The sequence below is a fragment of the Caretta caretta genome, chromosome 13, assembly GCF_965140235.1.
Source record: "Caretta caretta isolate rCarCar2 chromosome 13, rCarCar1.hap1, whole genome shotgun sequence".
In the NCBI taxonomy this organism is placed as follows: Eukaryota; Metazoa; Chordata; order Testudines; family Cheloniidae; genus Caretta; species Caretta caretta.
In genome coordinates, this window is record NC_134218.1 from 18,920,901 (window position 1) to 18,938,246 (window position 17,346).

The window sequence follows — 17,346 nt, forward strand, 5'->3', positions numbered from 1 at the left end:
GTTCACGCTAAACTGAAATAAAACTGGTTTAAACCAAAATAAGAGTGTCCACACAGCCTTTTACACTGGTTTAAGGGTTTGTCTACATGAGGAGTTAATCTGGAATAGCTATTCCTGGTTAAGACCAGTAAAACTATTCTGGAATAAGAATGCCAACATGGGGAATTAATCAGGGATAGTTGTTCTGCTTTAAATTCACTGCCTACCTAAATTCGAATTTACTTTCCTGTGTAGACAAATCCTGTGACCCTATATGACATCACACCTTTAAATCCCAGAATAGACAAGTTACCTAGCTCTATCTCAGTAAAATCTTCTTTGGCCATGCGTACACTTACAAGCTTACAGTGTCACAGCTGTGCGACTTTAAGAGCGCTCATATAGCTATGTTATGCCAACGGGAGACAGTTATGTCAGTCAGTGGGGGGGTTTCACACCTCTGAGCAACAAAAGTTTTGCTGACCTAAGTGCTAGTGTAGACATAATCTAAAAGACAAACCAATTGTACTTTTGAATGTGCTAACCTGGTCAAGTTTTGGCTCTAAAGTATTACTGTTTTGTCCTGACTAGTGTGGGGAGGTGAGCTGGAGGAGGAGATGGGGAACAGCCAAGTGTGAAGAAGTTGAGAGGTGGGGAATAATGGAGCCAGGGCCCCTCCACATTTGACAGGGGCCCTGCCCCCTTCACCTCCTCTTCTCCCCAAAGGCCCCAGCCACCCACCCCTGGCCAGGTCGGCTGCTGAAGCCAGGTTAGGGGAGCCCAGACAGTTGTGGGTCACCATGAACCCTCCACCTGCCCGGGGTTGGGGGTCAAGAGCAGCCCCCGGCCTGTGTCCCCACCCCGCAGGGGCTCCCCATCGCCATCCAGGGCAGGAGGGTTCACGGCACCCCAAAGCTACTCGCGCGCAGCTGTTACATGGACCCAGTTGTGGCTGGGGAACCGCAGCCCAGCCATGGTAAGAGCCGCGCGGGGAGCTGTGGGGAGTTGCAGACCCTCCTGCCCTGGGTGGGGCCACAGGCCAGGGACTGCTCTTGGTCCCCCCACCACAGGCAGGTGGAGGATCTGCGGCTCCCGGACTGCTTCAGCTTCCGGCTTGGCTGGGGGTGGGGCCTCAGGCAGAAGAGGAGGGGCAGGGGGCCTTGGCCGCCCTTGGCTAAAAGAACTTCCTTCCAAAAGAGATGAGAATAACCACAGCCTCCCCACTTTTAGAACTAAATGTAAGACTTCTTTCTTAGACTTAACCAGCAGAGCGGCGGTACCTTTGGGGTAAATTGAGTGCAGTATTTGTATTGCATGCAAAGATACAACAATATGGTAATTGGCCCCAAATATTAATTAGTGCAGAAAATGTGTTATTGTTATATTTAAACAAAAATACCTTTGAACAGTAATGCTACTTTTATGTAGAAGACTAAAGTAACTGATGTTTGCAGTGGAAGGTCTAGTTAGGAGGGTATAATTACCTATCTATTATTGCTAAATATAAATATCAGAAAACTTTATCAGGAAACCAAACCAAACCAAATCTTTCGGTGAGAACTTAATGGATATTTGTAGTACATGTATTTAAAAATGTAATATCAACTTTGTGTAGAACACACTTTCTCTTCGTAACAAAGAGTTTTGATGTGAAATGGAAACTACTGATAACAAATCAGTAGTTCTTGGCAGTATTAGCTAATTTAAAGAGTGTTGTCTAACTGGACAAGATTTCCTTGTGTTTTGAAGGGTCTGTAGTGACTTTTTCAGGCTACTTAGCAAATGATAGAAGCAATCTAAGATCCAGCTTCCAGATATTATAGTGATGGGCATTGAAACGATGTAGACAGACAAGCTATTTGAGATGAGAAAACACTCCACAAATTACTCCTTGGGGAATTCTGCACTACTGCGCATGGGCAGAATTTATGTCCCCCCAGATTTCTTTGCTTCCCCACAGAAAATGATTTTCTGACAGGGAAGCAAAAGGAAGCCACAAGAGTGGTCATGCAACCCTCCCCAGCAGTATGTTTCAGGTGCCTAGGGCAGCCAGCAGAGAGGTAAATGACTGTGGGGCAGAGGGCGGGATTGGGGAAGACCCGGCTAATGACTCCTACCCTGCGCCAAACTCAGATGCTAGTCCCGGCTGGGCTGGGGAGGACGGGACTTCCTCTTCCCCTGCACGGCATCTGGGGCTGGATCAGACCCATCCCCAGCTTTCCCCCTCCAGCTGCTGGAAGCTCTGCAAACTCCCCCCACCCACTTCTTGCACCCATCACTCCTCAGCTACAGGGGGAGGGATCCCTGTACAGGGAGCTGCTCCCCCTTCTGCCCAGCTCCCATGCATCCAGACCCCCCTCATACTCAGACCCTCCCACGAAGCCTCACAGCCCTTTGCACTCAGAATCCCACATCCCCTGATGAGCCCAACTCCTCCTGCACCACCCCAGCAAGCCACCCGGATCCCCACCCCACTGAGCCCCAACCAGCTGCATCTGGGTCTCCACCCCACTAAGCCCCACTCCCCCAGCATCTGGACCACCTACTGAGCCACCCCCCACAACCAGACCTCCCCTACTGAGCCCCAACCAGTTTCCCCTGGACCCCCCTGCAGAGTTCCATTACTGTTGCACCCAGAACCCCCCAACAACCACTGTGCATCCAGAACCCCCCCTGCACCCAGATCCTCCACTGAGCTGTGTGCATGCAGATTGCCCCACACAGAAGCCTCTCAACCCACACCTGGATCCCCCCACACTAAGCCCCTCCACATTTGAATCCTGCCTTGCTGAGCCTGCCTGCCAACACCTGGTGTACCTGGTACGGAGGGGTGGAGCCCTGGGGTTTTTCTGGGGCAGGCCTGGACCTTGTGGTGTGTCACAGTTGGGTGCAGCCTCACCGCTGAGTCCATGTCCCAGGGTGGGAGCTGCATAGTTATCTCCCATCTCTGTGCAGCCAGTGGCTTGTGCTCCCCAGTGCCATGCTGGAGCCTCCACATTTATTTGACAAAATTTGCAGAATTTCAAAATATTGTGTGCAGAATTTTTAATTTTTTGGCACAGAGTGCCCTCAGGAATAACAAATACTTACGTGTCTTTGAGCAGTTCATTATAACATTTGGTCCTGTTTATTCAGTGACCTCAGCCTCTGCTAGTAGTCTTAAGTAGTAAAGGAGTTAAACTCTGTCAAAAAGAAAAGGAGTACTTGTGGCACCTTAGAGACTAACCAATTTATTTGAGCATGAGCTTTCGTGAGCTACAGCTCACTTCATCGGATGCATACCGTGGAAACTGCAGCAGACTTTATGTATACACAGAGAATATGAAACAATACCTCCTCCCACCCCACTGTCCTGCTGGTAATAGCTTATCTAAAGTGATCATCAGGTTGGGCCATTTCCAGCACAAATCCAGGTTTTCTCACCCTCCACCCCCCCACACAAATTCACTCTCCTGCTGGTGCTAGCCCATCCAAAGTGACAACTCTTTACATAATCAAGTCGGGCTATTTCCTGCATAGATCCAGGTTTTCTCACATCCCTCCCACCCCCATACACACACAAACTCACTCTCCTGCTGGTAATAGCTCATCCAAACTGACCACTCTCCAAACTCTGTCAGTAATTTAGTGTAGGGGAAATGTAATGTCATCAAGATAAGTGTTTTTAAATGAGCAGTAAGGTCCTGGATGCTGAGAGATCTTGACCCTTATTCTTCCACTGCAAAATACAAGGCACTTTGATTAAAGTTGTTGTAATCTGTCAGGGAAATTACCTTTTGAACCCAGCCACATGAGGATTTGAATCCACAAGCTCTAGCATCATCTAGATCCCTACACTGCTGAGCCATCTGTTCCTTATAGGAAGGACTGTGCTAGTTAAGCATGAGGCTTCATTACAATAGCTGAATGGCTCCTCAAGGATCAGAACCATTGCCAAGCATCAGGCCAGACCTGTGACACTCCTGGCCTAAATTGAAGAGACCCTTATAATATAGTCTCTAAGGTGCCACAAGTACTCCTTTTCTTTTTGCGAATGCAGACCCGAAACATGGCACTTTATGTATTCACAAGCATGCAAGTGTTTGTGAGAAATCCAAGGAACTAGACTCTCATGACATGCATTGTATTTTACAAAGGCAAAATTAAATTTTCTGATCCTTACCAATTCAACATTTAGAGGAGGATTAAATGCGCATACAACCTGAACTACCTCTTTACCTGTAAGAGGGTTCTCTCAGTGTTTGGATAAAGCGTGGGGGAGCTTGAGTTAATGTTGCTTATAGTGTGTTTGTTTTGTGAACAGAGGACTTCCATGTCCAGGATTCTTAAGATAGCATCTTTCACTGATGAGAGCACACCCAAAACTAGATGGAATTCAGAGAAGAATGGAAATGATCGAAGAATTGATTTATTTAGTCAGATAACTAATTTATAGATTATTTTTCTGAAGTAGCAATAACTACTACTCGCCCATAGTTTCTCTGTATGTATGTGAAAATCTATATAGGCTAGTATTAGGGAAGAAATTTCTATTGAGAGAGCTCATCTGGTTTTCCAGGTGGTTTTTGGGAGGGATGAGAGAAAGTGACAAAACGCTTTCGTAACATTACAACCACTATCTGCAGTATAATTATAAGTGTCTAGAAAAAGTGTCTAAAACTTGGCAAACTAGTCGTTTTCCTTCCCACTTCCCATTCTAACTATCTTTCCCTCTCAGTTGCTCTACTTTCGTTCTCTTGTTGGTGATTTAATTTCACTGATTCTCTGACAACTAGAGATTCTTCCAGGTGACCAAACCTGAATTTCCTGGTTTAAAAAGCAGTTGGGAGAGAGAACTGATCCTTCGACAACCTTTCTCACTCTCTCACGCACAAACAATTACATAAACCAAATTTTGACTATTTGCTGGTCACCTTTAAGTCTGGGAGAACTGTCCACTCTTAAATTCATTCAGTACATAAAATGGAGGCATACCGCTAACTGAGTTTCTCCTTGTGATCCCCATCACTGTAATATCTGAGCACCTCACAATCTTTCATGTATTTATCCTCACAATACCCTTGAGTAGGGCAGTGCTATTGTTCCCATTTCACCAGTGGGGAACTGAGACACAGGGAGACTGGGCCAATATTTTTAAAAAAAGAAAAGGAGTACTTGTGGCACCTTAGAGACTAACCAATATATTTGAGCATAAGCTTTCGTGAGCTACAGCTCACTTCATCGGATGCATACTTCATGACAGTATGCATCATGACATAGGATGTCACTTCATGACAGTATGCATCCGATGAAGTGAGCTGTAGCTCACAAAAGCTTATGCTCAAATAAATTGGTTAGTCTCTAAGGTGCCACAAGTACTCCTTTTCTTTATGCGAATACAGACTAACACGGCTGTTACTCTGAAACCTGTCCATATTTTTAAAGATATTTAGATGTAGTTTTGTTCAGCATTGCAGTGCCTAACTGATATAGGAGCCTAAATATAATTTTTAAAGGGATTTAGGCACTTGGGAGGCAAAATCCCGTTGAGGGTCAAGCATAGCCATCCCTAAATACCCTCAAAATCAGGCCCTAAGTAACTTGCCCAAGCAAGTCTCCCAAGTATTGGGCTAGCCACTAGTTCCTTCACCATTTTACCATCCTTTCTCTAAGACCAGTATGATGTCTGTGAAGTAACTGAATTATCCTCTTGATCATTATAAAATTGTATATATTAGGTACATAAATGTGTAAAAAGGGCAGCTTTCTTCATGTAGAACAGTAAGACATTCCCATTTTATTGTAAGTATTCTAGCCTGTTCAGCTTGTTCTTGGCTGCAGATTTATGTTGAAGGCTTTTGTCTTAGGGAGATGTTGTCACATTTGGAAGATAGCAGTAAACTTCTGAAAATATTTTGAATGTGAAAGTGAAGTGACTAGTGAAACAGGATTTCCAGAATAGAAGATACATTTTGTGACTGTTGCTTAGCAGTACGCTGTGTATGTACTGATCATGCAGTGATACCAAGTACTTAATTACAAAGAGATGATTAAATTCTCACCTCTGTGTTAAAACGTATGAGATGAGGCCTAAAACATATGAGAATGCAGTAGCAAGAGTATCTGCAGCCTGGGGCTGCTGTCCCCCATGGAGAGGCCTTGTCACTAAGGGTATGTCTTCACTACCAGCATTAAAGCGCTTTAATGTGCAGTAGCAGCACCAGCACTGGGAGATAACAAAAGGGAAATATACATCACAAAGCTGTGATGTATATTCTGCTTGGATATTGCAGGTGGTATAATTGGGTGGTCCCCTATTTTTGATATCCAGATCTGTTACATGTTTCTTCAAGTCTGCTCTGCCAAATCAAACTTTGATGATATTGGCACTGGAGTCATAACTGCATCTTTCTCTTCTACAGTTCTTATCTTATAATAGAATTGTAAGACTGAAAGGGACCTCGAGAGGTCTCCTTGTTTAGTCCTCTGCACCCAAGGCAGGACTAAGTATTTTCAAGACCAGTGGTTCCCAAACTTGTTCCACCGCTTGTGCAGGGAAAGCCCCTGGTGGGCCGGGCCGGTTTGTTTACCTGCCGCGTCCGCAGGTTCGGCCGATCGCTGCTCCCACTGGCCGCAGTTCGCTGCACCAGGCCAATGGGAGCTGCTGGAAGCGGCGGCCAGTACATCACTCGGCCTGCGCCGCTTCCAGCAGCTCCCATTGGCCTGGAGCAGCGAACTGCGGCCAGTGGGAGCAGCGATCCGCCGAACCTGCAGACGCGGCAGGTAAACAAACTGGCCTGGCCCACCAGGGGCTTTCCCTGCACAAGCGGCGGACCAAGTTTGGGAACTACTGTTCTAGACCATCCCTGACAGGTGTTTGTCTAACCTGCTCTTAAAAATCCCCAATGACGGAGATTCCACAGCCTCCATAGGCAATTTATTCCAGTGCTTAACTAGCCTGACAGGAAGTTTTTCCTAATGTCCAAGCTAAACCTTGCTGCAGTTTAAGCCCATTGCTTCTTGTCCTATCCTCAGAGGTTAAAGAGAACGATTTTTCTCTCTCGTCCTTGTAACAACATTTTATATACCTGAAAAATGTTATCATGTCCCTCCTCAGTCTTCTCTTCTCCAGACTAAACAAACTCAGTTTTTTTCAATCTTCCCTCATAGGTTGTGTTTTTTAGACCTTTAATTATTTTTGTTGCTTTTCTCTGGACTTTCCCGTTTGTCCACATCTTTTCTGAAATGTGGCACCAACACAGTACTCCAGTTGAGGAGCACAGAGTAGATCCCGTGTCTTGCTAACAATACTCCTGCTAATACATCCCAGAATGATGTTTGGGGTTTTTTGCAACAGTGTTACACTGTTGACTCATATTTAGCTTGTGATCCACTATGGCCCCAGATCCCTCTCCGCAGTACTTCTTCCTAGGGAGTCATTTCCCCTTTTGTATGAGTGCAACTGATTGTTCTTTCCTAAGTGGAATACTTTGCATTTGTCCTTATTGAATTTCATTCTATTTACTTCAGACCATTTCTCCAGTTTGTCCAGATCATTTTGAATTTTAATCTGATCCACCAAAGCACTTGCAACCCCTCTCAGCTTGGTATTGTCCACAGACTTTATACATGTACTGTCTATGCCATTATCTAAATCATTAATGAAGATGTTGAACAGAACTGGACCCAGAACTGATCCCTGTAGGATCCCACTTGATATGCCTTTCCAGCTTGACTGTGAACCACTGATAACTACTCTCTGGGAATGGTTTTCCAACCAGTTATGCACCCATCTTATAGTAGCTCTATCTAGGTTGCATTTCCCTAGTTTGTTTATGAGAAAGTCATGTAAGATGGTATCAAAAGCCTTACTAAAGTCAAGATATATCACATCTACTGCCTGCCCCCCTTGCCCCCCCCCCCCCCCCCAAAAAAAAAAAAGGCTTGTTACCCTGTCAGTGAAAGCTATTAGGTTGGTTGCTGACTGTTACTTAGCACCTTTTTATCTTCTAGGTGTCTGCAAATTGATTGATTAATTATTTGCTTATTATCTTTTTGGGTACTGAAGTTAAGCTGACTGGTCTGTAATTCCCCAGGTTGTCTTTATTTCCCTTCTTAAAAATTAGCACTATATTTGTCCACATATCTATTCAGGAGATACCATCATAGGGCCTAATCACATCAGCCACACTGTCAGAGGCTCGTTCACCTGCACATCTACCAATGTGATATATACCATCATGTGCCAACAATGCCCCTCTGCCATGTACATTGGACAAACCGGACAGTCTCTACGTAAAAGCTACTCACCAGCAACCACATACACACCACACAACAAAAACACAAAAGGGTTTTTTTTTTTGTTTGTTTTTCCCCCCCCTCCTACTGGTAATAGCTCACCTTACCTGATCACTCTCTTTACAGTGTGTATGGTAACACCCATTGTTTCATGTTCTCTGTATATATAAAATCGCCCCACTGTATTTTCTACTGCATGGATCCAATGAAGTGAACTGTAGCTCACAAAAGCTTATGCTCAGATAAATATGTTAGTTCTCAAAGGTGCCACGAGTACTCCTTTCCTTTTCTTTTTGCGGATACAGACTAACATGGCTGCTACTCTGAAACTAATGGCTCAGATATCTCCTCAGTCAACTCCTTGAGTATTCTAAGATGTATTTCATCAGGCCCTGGTGACTTGAAGACATCTAATTTGTCTAATTTCTAACTTCTTCTTTCCCTATTTTAGCCTCTGATCCTACCTCATTTTCAGTGGCATTCATTGTTAGATGTCCAATTGCTACTAAACTTTTTGGTGAAAACTGAAACAAAGAAGTCTTTTAGCACTTCTCTCGTTTTCACATTTTCTGTTGCCCTTTATGTCTCTATCTAGTTTAATCTTGTTTGTGCCTTGGCCTTTTTAATTTTGTCCCTACATGCTTGGATTGTTTATTTATATTCATCCTTTGAAATTTGACCTAGTTTTGCCTTTTTGTAGGATTCTTTTTTGAGTTTCAGATCATTGAAGATCTCCTGGCCAAGCCATGGTGGTGTCTTGCCATACTTCCTATCTTTCCTGCGCAGTGGGAGAGTTTGCGCTTGTGCCTTTAATAATGTGTTTTTGAAAAACTGCCAACTCTCTTGAGCTGTTTTTCCCCTTAGACTTGTTTCCTATGGGATTTTACCTACGTCCCTGAGTTTGCTAAAGTCTGCCTTCTTGGAATCCATTTTCTTTATTGTGCTTTACTATTTATTTATTCTTCTCTTCCTCTGATTTCCTTTTTTAAATAGGTACTCCCAAACTTTTGTAGAGGGGGAGAAGAGAAAGTAGGAGGAGGGAAATTTCATACTCTTAATTTTTTGCTTTCTATTCTTTGTAATATCCTACTTAGAAGTGTGAAAATAACTTCATATTGAGCAAACATGAATTTCTACTCCTGACTTCCTTTTAGGGGTAAACCATTTTTGTTTTATAAACAGTGGATGTTGTCACTTTTGTTCTTACATTTCATGTTATCAGTGGTGGATTTAAAATGGAAGGAAGACAGAGTTCCCTAGAATTTAGAGGACTGGGATTCCCCATTCAAGTATAGTTTAGGATAGTTGGTTAGATTATAGGTCATAATACTCTTCCTTTTTATTCCCAGCATTTTAATTTAATTTATAAAAATGCATTCTTCCTTCCAGCCCCATTTTTAAAAAGGATAATTATTTAATAAAAGTCTGGAGTTCCATCAACTCCAGACTTTGGAACTCTTTTTTTCTGTTGCTCTTTTTCTAGGGATAGTTTAGACAATCATGAAATATAATCAAATCAACTTGTCCTTGCTTTTCCTAATCTGTTTGCTTCTCATCTCACTGACATTAACTGAGGCCATGTCTGTATATACACTTGCACCAATGTAATTAGAATGGTTTAGTTAAACCAATGAAACCTGTGTGGACACTTTTATTTCAGTTTAAGAGTTGCTTATTTCAGGTTAGTTTAAACATGTTTCTAAAAAAATAAAGCCTGGTCTACCTTTACACGTTTTACAGGCAGAGCTAAGTCTCTTACGGGTGTAATATTTTTTTCAAAAAAGCTATGCCTTTAAAAGCAAAGACAGTTATACCTGTATAAAACCATATAGCTTATTTTGCTTCCCTGAATCGGAATAAGTTATACTGATATAAGCACTTTTTTTAACTTTTTTAAGTTATACTGATATAAGCACTTTTTTATACCAGTATAACTGTGCCTATACTAGGGAGATTTTACTGTTTTTACTATGCCGACATAGTTGAAATGGCAAACTTTTAAGTGTAGACAAGGCCTAAGCTAAATCCAAAGAAGCCAGGTTTAAAGGAAAATAAGAATGTCCATCCCAGCCTTTTGCACTAGCTTAAGTAAATCATTTTAAAAATCACATCTTAAGTTAAACTGGTGCAACTCTGTGATGCATCCACTAGGAAAAAGTTGGGGTTTTTTAACCATGTGTAATGTAGACCCTCTTTATCAGTGGTTCTTGACCCGCAGGCCGTTTGCGGCCCAATTAGCACACAGCTGTGGCCCATGAGACATCCTCAGGGCCATACAGGTAGTATATATATTGTGTGGATGTGGCCCACATAACACATAGGGAGCTGCATATGTGGCCCACGCTGGTAAATGGGTTGAGAACCACTGCTCTATGTAGACAAGTCCTGACATCTTTAGTTCTGAGCAGGTCATGGTGTGTTCCCTGGTCATGTGACTTGTTTGTGTCACCTGACTAGTTTTTTGGGTGAGCATCATTGGAGAACCAAGAAGAAATTACATGTTTTTTACATCGGCACTTGCTCACATTGAGGTCAGCTGGGCTTCTATTATTGACTTCAGTTGGAGCAGGATGATTATTGTTGAGTGATGGCAGTGTGTGTATGCTTAGTGATGTACAGAACACAGAGGAAAACATGATAACTTCCTCTGAAACTTTACAGTGCAAGAAGATCAGATCTGTGGAATGTAATTGGAAGGATATTCTGTTCTTCTGTTTTATAATCTAGTTCCCTGCACTGTTTAAACCATATTACCGTACCATCATAACTTGTCCACTCGAGCTGGATTACTGTTATGTAAAATTGGGCACCTAAGTAATCATAAACTGTGAAGATTAGGTTGCTTCAGGGTTAAGTATGTTTTGTTCTGTCTCATGGGGGCACAAGTTACTGCTCCTTCAGCCACATGATTACATGTGGAACTAATGGTTTTAACCTTTAGGTATAAGCAGTTTGATTTCAGTCATTCCCCGGTGGATGATTGAGGAGAAATTTGTAGGCGCCCATGTCAGCACAGGCAGCATTAGGGAGTAGTTAATAATAACCCAATGAAAAACAAGAAGTGGGTTTAATAGGAGAATTTAGAAGGGTGCACGGCAGTGTCTATTCTAAGTCTCATCTGAAAAAAACTGTGTTAAAAGAACGTTAAGATTGTGAAGTCAAGCACTCAGAAGTTAAGAAATCCCAGAATTAGGTTTGCCTGTGCAACCATAATTTGACATCCTCTCCCCGCTCCATATGTGTGATGACACAGTCTTTAATTACATGTTCACTTACTGTTTTCTCCACAAGACCCTTTCCTCATTCAGTGCACAGGATGGATGGTGTTAACTGAATGGGAAGCCATTCAGTGTTTCTTTTCACACTTATCATTTGTGTAGCCATATGGCTCATTTACTGCTTACTATTTAAACCCTACATTGAATGCAGACATATTAATTTCTTCATGGGTTTTTCTGATCATGGGCACTCATTATAAACCCTAATAAATTTATCATTACACCATCCCTCTTTTACAGATGGGCAAACTAAAGCACAGAGAAATTTAAGGCCAAAATTGTCAAAAGTTTTCTTCTGATATTTGGTGTCCAACTTGAAAAACCTAGCTTCTGAGTACTCAGCATTATTATAGTACTTTGTATGTTCAGAGCATAGCTGGCATTGATTTCACTTGCAATTCTGAGTGCTCAGCACATCTGCAGATCAGACCCCAGGTATCTCAAGTTAGGCATCCAGCAAATGAAAAGCACACAAATTGATGGCCACACATGAAAAGTTTGGTTCAAGTGATTTGCCCAGCATGACAAGAACTTTGTGGGAGAGTCAGGGATAGAATCCTGGTCTCCAGCATATTAAATTGCCTCAAATTTGAGACCATCCTTTCTCTGTCTGCAGTACCTTGACTCATGCACTATAAATCTTTCAGTTTCATCAACAAATAAGGAAGGGGTTCTACAGACTACAGCTTCCTTCCCAAAACACCCCTGATTCATTCGCTGAGCATGGTCCATCTATCCTGTGCACTGAATGAATGAAGCATAGGTCCTGTGGAAAAAATAGTATGTGATTATGTAATTAAAGACTATATCATAATGCATATGCACAGGCATTCTTAATTCTGGCATTTGGAAATGTTTGCATGTTTGACTTTGCAATCATACTTTTCACATTTTTTGTTAAAATGCCATCTTCTGAATTTTCAAATCAGCCAACTGAAAAAGCAGAATTTTTAGAATGTGGAACCATACTGATTCCCATGTGTATCATCAGCTGGTTTGGGGCCTTTAGATCCACAGCACAGATCTCTGCTACTTCAACTAATGGACTGACTGGTAGCAGTAATCAGCTGTTAGTGTCTATCTGGGCCAGTAGGGAATGAAACATATTTGGCCAATGGGTTTTACATCAGAGGACTGTAGAGACTCCAGAATCCTGGATTCCATTCCCAGTTCTGGAGGGGAATGTGCTCTAGCGGTTTCAGAACCTTCTGCCCCTGTCTCTTGGCCTTCCCCAAGCCTGACCCCTTCTATATCTTGTTTCCCTCAGTCTGTCCCAACCTTACCCCTCTACCCATCTTCCCCTGACTCCTGTATTTTTCTCCCCATCTTTTCCCTCCCTCCCCAAACTCAGTATCCTCACAGTTTTGTTCTTGGAATTGGTTTTGTTGAAACTATTCAAAAACATTCAGGGTGAAGTTGACATGACATGTAAAATTTTAGAATAAATTATTAAAGTTTGGCAAAATTGTAAGGAACTGAAAACAAGCACTTTTTGTGGTAGGTCTCAGGCAGCCTTAACTATAGATGTCACCATCAGCTCTGCTTATAAACAGTTTCTACATAGACCTCAGTTTTGTTTCAGTGGCAATCAGTTGCTCTAAATTATATTGATATATATGTGGTGGGAGCGTGTTTACTGCTTGGAGGCGCCCAGTCTGTTCCTGACTCTGACTTGCTCAGTTGCTTCAGGCAAGTCCCTCTGTGCCTCCATTTTTTCATTGTCAAATGAAAATTATAATGCAGCATTTACGTACCTTATGTGATGGTTGTGAGATATCATTAATGTTTCCACAGGGCAGAGGCACCGGCTTTCCAAAGTACTGGGGGGGTTCTCAGTGAAACCCGGCTCTGCCCTAGGGCCCACCCCCACCCTTCCACTAAGGCCCCACCCTCACCCCGCCTCTACCCTCTCCACCCCCACCTAGCCTCTTCCTGCCCAGTTCTGCCCGCTCCCCCAAGCACCCCGTGTTCTTGCCCCTTCCCCCCTGCCCAGTCTTCTGCACACTGCAAAACAGCTGTTTGCAGCGGGTGGGAGGGGGAGAGAGAGGGAGGGGGAGGCAGTGATCTGTGGGGCCTGCCAGGAGGCACTGGAAGGGGTGGGGGGCATCTAATGGGGGGGCTGCTGTTGGTGCTCAGCACCCACCATTTTTTCCCTGTGGGTGCTCCAGCCCCAGAGCACCCACGGAGTCGGCACCTATGCTTCAAGACACTTCTCAGTATTCACTAAAGAATATTCTCAGGTGTTGTGTACACAAGAAAGTTGCACTGGTTTAAATTAAATTGATTTTTAAAACAGTTTAGTTAAACCAGTGCAAACCCTTGTGTGGTCATTCTTATTTTGCTGATTAAGAGTTAACTTAACCCTATTCTTAGGCAGTTTAAACCAGTTTTATTTAGTTTTTTGTTTAAATAGACTAGGAATCTATTTAAACTAAACCAAAATAAACCACTCTTAAATCAAAAGTGATCACACAGCCTTTTGCACTAGTTTAAAAGAATATCTTTAATTAAACCAGTGCAACTTTCTGATGTAGGTAGGGCCTCAGATGAATAGTCCTTTGAACGTGCCTTTTCTTGGTTGTACCTTCCTCCATCTGATTTTCTTGTTTTTGCATGTGGTGGTTTTATTTTAAATGGTTATTTTATTTCATCATGTTGTTGATTGATAGTCACTGGCCAGAGATCTGCTACAGCGCTTGTGGGCCTCCTGGGAGATGCCACACAGCACTGTACCTGTCCTGGGAAATAACTGCCCTGTCTAGAAAATTCCAGATAATCACTTTCTGCTGTACTGCCTCTAACATTAGAAGACATATTTAGTTCCAACAATTAACTCCCACCATCCTCTTCGTTCTCAGTTAATCAGCCTATCATAATTACTGTTGTTTGATTGACCCCGGCTGAGAAGAGTTCATTGCTAATTGGGATAGATTCTGTTGGTGTTTTCATAAATATGTTTGGGCTAGCACAAGCACCTTCTTAGCCAACAGTTTCTCTTTTCCATAGTTGTTTATATTCTTCTCCAAGTCTGTGATTTGTGTGCATTATCCAAATACATCCCAATATCATAGACATACTTTCTGCCGGTAGTACAATCCTTGCTGGAGCATTTCCTGAACTTGCACAATGAGCAAACTTAATTGCTTCAGCCTCTCAGTATTTATTTTCTCAAGCTGTTGGTTTCCTGAGACCAGCAGCTGTGTTAAGATTCTGCACGTATTTGTGACTGGGCTTGTGGCCAAGAATGTTCAGTTACATGAGCAACTGTCTGTAACTGTCTGGGGCACATGACTTTTGTAGCTGGTTGGACACCATTCTACTTTTTCTAGCTAGTCTGATTGCTCATGGCTGTATAAAACACACAATCTCTGTCAATGACATTTAGAAAATTAAATATGTAGACATACGTTAGTCTTTTGACAATGATCTGCACAGTTGTGGCAGACCAAGATTTAATTCCCAGTGTCACACTTAGGCCTTAATGTCTCGATGAGACTTTTTTACACTGCTGTAAGTTCATCAGTGCAAATCACCTAGTCTATACATGCTGCACCAGAGTAGTGCAGCTACACTAGTTCAGTGAAACCCAGCATATTATTACTGTGATTTTATTGCCATAGTGCATAGGAACCCCATTCATGCTCCAGGATCCCATTGTGCTAGGCACTCTACAAGCACAGAACAAAAAGACTGTCCTGGACAAGGTGTTAAGCATTGATAGTGAGAGAATAGGCTAGTCCATTCTGCCTCAGGTTGTGAGAGAAAGAGAATGCCTTGTGTCTGAACAGGTTACATCTTTAGAAATGTAAAGGTAGATATTGATGAAGTAGGAAGGAGATCTTACCTTTCCCTTGGAGGAGGGCGGCTGCCACACATACCCTTGTTTACGCTAGCTGTACTGGCAAATCTTCATCATGGAGATTAGGCTTATACTGGCAAAAATATTTTTTAAGAATGGCAAAACTTTTTTAGACTAGACTAGGCCCTACGGGGGTGGATGTTAAGGGAGTGTGTGTGTGTCTGTGTGCATATGTGATGCAGGAAGAGGATGGATGGACTTGCTGATGAACAGTAAATGTTACTCTAGAGTTCATTTTGTCCTGCCATTTCAGTATGAACTCTGTGACGTGATGTGCAATATCATATGAATCTATAAAAAGAAAAGGAGTACTTGTGGCACCTTAGAGACTAACCAATTTATTTGAGCATGAGCTTTCATGAGCTACAGCTCACTTGGTTAGTCTCTAAGGTGCCACAAGTACTCCTTTTCTTTTTGCGAATACAGACTAACACGGCTGTTACTCTGAAACCTGTCATATGAATCTATGTAATTCTGTTGCATCCCTCTGGATCTAAACAGGTCTCACAATACAGTTTAGTTAAGAGTGCTACATCTTTTGGGATGTTTTGTAAATCAGCAAAATTGCTTCATGTTAGAAATGGTTAGTGTTAGGCCATGTCTACACTACAGCCACAGCTGTGGTGCATAATGTAGACCCTTCCTAAGTTTTTCTGTTGATATATTTCAGAGGAACAGCCGTGTTAGTCTGTATTCGCAAAAAGAAAAGGAGTACTTGTGGCACCTTAGAGACTAACCAATTTATTTGAGCATGAGCTTTCGTGAGCTACAGCTCACTTCATCAGATGTAAACTCACTTCATCCACGGTAAACATCTGATGAAGTGAGCTGTAGCTCACGAAAGCTCATGCTCAAATAAATTGGTTAGTCTCTAAGGTGCCACAAGTACTCCTTTTCTTTCTGTTGATATAGTTAATCTACCTCTCTGAGAGGTGGTACCTAGGTCAATGGAAGAATTCTTCGTTCGACCTTCTCGCATCTACACCAGGGGTTACGTCAACCTAACCGCAGTATTCAAGACACAACATTTTTCACAGCCCTGATTTTTAAGTGTAGACCTGTTTCAGTTTGGCAGGCATTTGTATGAAGGGGAGAAGTGACTGAAGAGACCCATTGGAAAAGTCTCCCAAACTTTTTTTTAACCTGTTTTGTTTCAGACTTTTACTGCTCTGTTTGTTCATTTAAAAAGTTTAAGGAAAATTTAAGCCAGTGTTAAATTAAGCCTGTTAAGTAATTTGACAAACCAAAGGTGAATGCTAGACTTATTCAGTAAGAGCTGATTGTCTACTACAGCTGATCACTTAATTGTACCTTCTAAAGTATGGCAGTAAATTCTTTGTAACCCAGCCAAACTTTCCGTGTTCATTAGAAATCAATTCATTTTGGTAACAAGGAAAAAAAATCAAAAATCCTCATATATTGTGTTTCCACCAGTATCTTTTGACTCACTGTCAGTCCTTTCTCACAAGAGACAGTTTAAATAGAGGTTAACCTTTTCTTGACCATAAATAATTCCTCTTAAAGATCTTAATCAAACACAAAAATCGAGGCCAAGAATAAAAACGGTAATAAATTCAAAATTTATAATAGGTCCTTTGAGGATCTCAAACCTATTACCTAATTTTTCAGTGGGGAACAGATAATGCTTAAAATCCTGGTTGGAGGCTTCATTTGTTGGTAGCTGGTTAGTTTGTTTTTTAATGTGAGAAAGAAGGCTCACTTCATGGGTGTTCATTGAAGCAAGCTGGTCAGGTTGTTTTAGGGGGCTGAATCTTTCTTCCCGGTCCCTTCACATTTTTGCTTGGTTTTCACAGATACAGTTATAAGCAGTTTGAAGGAGAATGTTAGTAGGAGGAACTTTGTTTGAGAGACGGTGTAGTCTAGTGGTTAGAGCAGTTAGGGTTCTATAGTTGGTTCTGCCACAAACTTGCATGATGTTGGACAAGTTACTTC

General features: G+C 42.3%; 1 protein-coding gene across 7 annotated transcripts in view; it reads left to right on the forward strand.

Annotated features, from left to right (window-relative positions):
- The window catches only part of ZMYND8 (zinc finger MYND-type containing 8), a 124,714-nt gene that overhangs the window by 39,844 nt on the left and 67,524 nt on the right, over nucleotides 1-17,346 (forward strand). The window lies entirely within an intron of this gene.